We start from the raw sequence: 4,327 nt of genomic DNA, 5'->3' as shown, positions 1-4,327 counted from the left end.
TGTCCCACTAAATCAGTATGTTCATTTTTAGATTAAATCACTATCTATGCACATGAATACAGAATAATTTATTTAAAACAAAATCAATAAATAGTGTAATTTTGGCTGTCGATGAACAAATATCCAGGTTTATCTTATTACAGTGCTGATGATTTCAGCATCCTACATGTGCAACTGTCCTAGGTTCTCAGCAGGTAAGTGTGCAGACTACCAAAGGCTGTGGGAGAAATCAAGATGTAGTGACACAGGCCTGCAATCCTAGCACTCAAGAGGGAGAGGCAAGAGGATCGAAAGCTCATGGCCAGACAGCGTTACATAGAAAGTTCAAGGTCAGCCTGGGCTACATAGGAAGACCCTACCTCAAAAAGCTACCCTGGAGATGTAGTACAGCACTTGCATAGCATGCCTGAGGCCCTCGGTTTGATCCTCCAACACAGGAGAGCGAGAGAGGAGAGAGATGAAAGCGAGAGAATGAGATTATGATTATGAATGAAGACTATGTCTTGCTTGCTTGGAACAACAGAGGGCAGTGGTCTGTCCAGAGCAGCTCTGTGGGCCTGGAAGCAACCTAAAGGTGCCTGTAAGGACTGTGATGAAAATAGGACAGCCTGAGCCCCAACTGCTTTGCACTATTCCCAAGTAAAGAAGGAAAAGGAACCAGTGTTTCAATTGATGAAAAAGGGAAGTTTTAGAGTTAGGTATTCTCTTTCTGTTCTGCCTCTTACAATTTCAGCTTGGGCAAGACACCTCTGCTTCTCTTTCTTCATCAAGGGAAATTGCCAGCTCAGGTTGTTAAATCCTCAAATCAGGATCCAACACAACCTGTGGAGAATATACCTACAATGGTTGCTACAAGGTGACACTCATGATTGTTTCTGGCTCCTGTGGCTGCAGCTCGGCAAGCTCCCCTCAGGAAAGAACCTCACTGCCTCACCCTGGGGAAGAGGAGAAAAGACCAGTAGCAGCTTCACTTGACATGCCTGGCCATGTGAGGCTCTGCTATGTGCTCTTTTCCTGAAATGCTGTCAGTCATGCTCTTCAATAAGAACAAGCTATCATAAAAAATGTCAACGCAGCCACCCACACAACAAAGGCAAAACAGCAGTCAGTCCCCACCCTCTCATTCGTTTGGTTCAAAGGTTATCATGCTAGATTTCTTCATAGTAGGGTGTGTTGACCCCAAAACAAGGCAAGCACCTTTAGGGGCAAACTCCTACATTAATGCACTTTCAAAGTGTCTGGTCCTTTGTTTTCAGCTAAAACTTTATGGTACAAGCTGAGCATGCCCAGAGGTAGTTCTTTCTAACCTTATAGTTTTTGAAACATGCACTCCATAACTCTAAGTATGTCCAAAACTGCATCTTTTCATTCTAAATTATGGCTTGAATTGTGCATGCTCAGGAATGGACCCATCCCTAAAGTCCGTTCCCATGTGAGCATGTACAGGCTCCCAAATAAAACCCTTATTCTTACTTTGCTGGTGAGTGCCAAGGAGCTGAGATACTGGGGAAGCTCTGGGTTTCTACCCCTCCTAGTTTCCCACAATCCTTAAGAAAATTCTAGATTGTAGAGTGGGTCAAGGATGCTAACTAACATCAAGCCTTGACTAATATGAGCAATCCAAAACTTACTAGGAATAATTAGAGGTAAAGTCGGAGGTCTAGAACCTCATCTAGTCAAGAAACAGGCCTGGTGGAAACTGCTGTGTTACAGTCCAGTGGTCCAGGAAAGGCACTGACTCCTCCTCCAAGGGCGGAGTCTGAGATTGCCTCAAAGAAGAAGAATGGGAGGGTAGGACCTGGGGACAAGTGCTAACTAACCGTGAGATCCAGACAGCTCTTCACACAGCTTCCAGGTCTCAAACTCTCAGCTGCTGAACAAGAAAGCTGGGTGCGGGTGTTAGTATGTGGGTGTGTGTGCACGCGTGTGTTGGGGGTGGGTGTGCATGTGCCAAGGCATACATGTAGAGGTCAAAGAACAACTTGTAGAAGTCAGTTCTCTCCTTCTACCACGAGTTCTGGGGCTCAAATTCACATCCTCAACTTTGCAGCAAGCACCTTCATTGAGCAATGATCGCTTGATTAACCATCTTAATCTGCTCCAACTTGATCGGATTATATAATGCCTACAGGATAAGTGGAGCACACCTCCGGTGTACGTGTGTGTGTGTGTGTGTGTGTGTGTGTGTGTGTGTGTGTGTGTGTGATAAAATTTCCAGAGACAATTAGATTGTGAGGATTTTGATTTGATCAACAGCTGGATTTACTGGGAGGCCATAGAAGGAAGGAGGTAGAGCCTAGTTGGAGGAACTAGATCCCTGGGGCTTGTCCTTTGGGGCTGAATCTCGCCCTAGACTCTTGTATTCCCTTTTCTTTGCTTCCTGGCCACCACCATGAGGTAAACAGCTTTCCTCTACCACATATTCCCACCACCATGATGTTCCATCTTATAAGGCTCTGGGCTCAGAAACATGCAGCTGGAACCAACCAACCTTGGATGGAAATCTCTGAAACTGTTCAGTCGAAAGAATTCCTTTCCAAGTTTCAGGAAAAGCAACCAACACACTAGACTAGACTAATGAGTCATTTGTGGCTCTGTCAGGTTCCTATTGTTCAGGTTTGTAGTCACAAGCCAAGACTGAGTCACATACCTGCAGCATCTGTCTGTATCTGAGTAGTAGTCTCTGACCAACATCAACTCAGGTAGGCAGGCCTCAGAATGCCCCACCAGAGCAACCTGGGAAGGTCTACAGATAGGCATATGGAGTTAATGTGTGAACAAGACAATGCTGGGCTCCTTTCCTCTGATGTATGGGAAACAGTATAGAGATTTCCACAGGACTACCGATAACAACAGTACCTGTTTTGAAAACTGTCACCAAAATGGACACTTCTGGGATAGAAAAAAAGAGATTTCCAACATCAATTGATAAGATGATAAGACCAAAAGATGATTATGCTTGAGCCTTTTTTTTTTTCTTGGAACTATGTAGACCAGGCTGGCCTTCATCGTTCTGCCACTGCCTTCAGAGAGCTGGGATCAAAAATGTGTACCACCGTGCCCAGCTTACACATTCTTTCACTGTCACTTTATTTCTCCCGAGACCACTAGAAAAATCACCTAAACATCTTTATATATTATTTTTTCCATATTTGTGTTTTATTCCTATGGGAAATTGTCAGAAAAGGAACTACTAGGCAGGCACAACATATACAGGTTTGTGTGTATATATATTGTGTAGGTGAGGGGTTGGTGATTGAATCCTGAGCCAAACACTTGCTAAATAATTGCTCTGAGCTACCCCTCAGCACCCCCTCTAACACATATATTTTTGTTTAGGAAAGCAGTCTGAAGAAATATGGTGAAACTACTCCCTCTTTATTCCACCAGTGTGTGAAGACCCTTTTTCACACTCAACAATAGACTTTATTACTCTGAAGTTCGGCCCACCTGGCAGATGTAACGTGACCTTGCTGCCACTTTGTACTTTGATAACTACAAGATTTCAAACCGCCTCATCTATTAGTCAGATCAACATTTTAAAAATAATTATACTTGTTCATACATTTCTTTTACCCACTCTCTGTCTGAGGTTTTAGTCCTTTTTGTCATGTGGAAATGATGCAGGGGTCAAACATTTATCAGACCAGAACTGGTATGTTTTCACAAGTAGACACTATAGACAGAAACACAGGGGATGAATCCTCAGAGAAAGAATTTGCCCCACAAAAGGATACATGGTGCTTTTATAACAATTAAGAGAAGTTACCCAGCCGTGCCTCCTGAGCCATTTGTGTGGGGTGTACTCGAACAGTTCACTGTAGGCAGTTCATTATCTTGAGGCAGGAAATTTTATAACAGCATTTGGGGTGCGATGCCATTAGTAGTCAGGCTCTAATTTTTGTATAAGCCATCACAAGTCACTGGGTCAGGCTCCAACTGCTCGACAGTGAGGGATTTTGCCTCTACTTGCCTTGTTGCTTTATAAGCTCTATACATAAGATATAAACTACTTTTCCATCTTTAGCATTTTTTAACCAATCTATTGCCATTTGATTGAGCTAATCTTTATAGCAACACAAGATTTAAATAAACACAAACAGGTCTCTCTTTTCCACTCTAGATGTAAATGCTCTGCCATGATTAAGGGCTTCTCTCTTAAGCTTCACACGGGCAGTTCCTTTAGAATTTTCAGCATGATGAAAGCTAGGCTGCAACTCTTTTCTTCCAGATGGATAGTAGGTATTGCCAACACCATTTGTTACATGAACAAGTCTTCCCCACTGAACTGAATCCTGACCTACTATACTTAGTTCTAATAAAACCT

Source organism: Nannospalax galili, unplaced genomic scaffold, assembly GCF_000622305.1.
Source record: "Nannospalax galili isolate Female #2095 unplaced genomic scaffold, S.galili_v1.0 scaffold737, whole genome shotgun sequence".
Taxonomy (NCBI): Eukaryota; Metazoa; Chordata; class Mammalia; order Rodentia; family Spalacidae; genus Nannospalax; species Nannospalax galili.
This window is presented reverse-complemented; position numbering follows the sequence as displayed.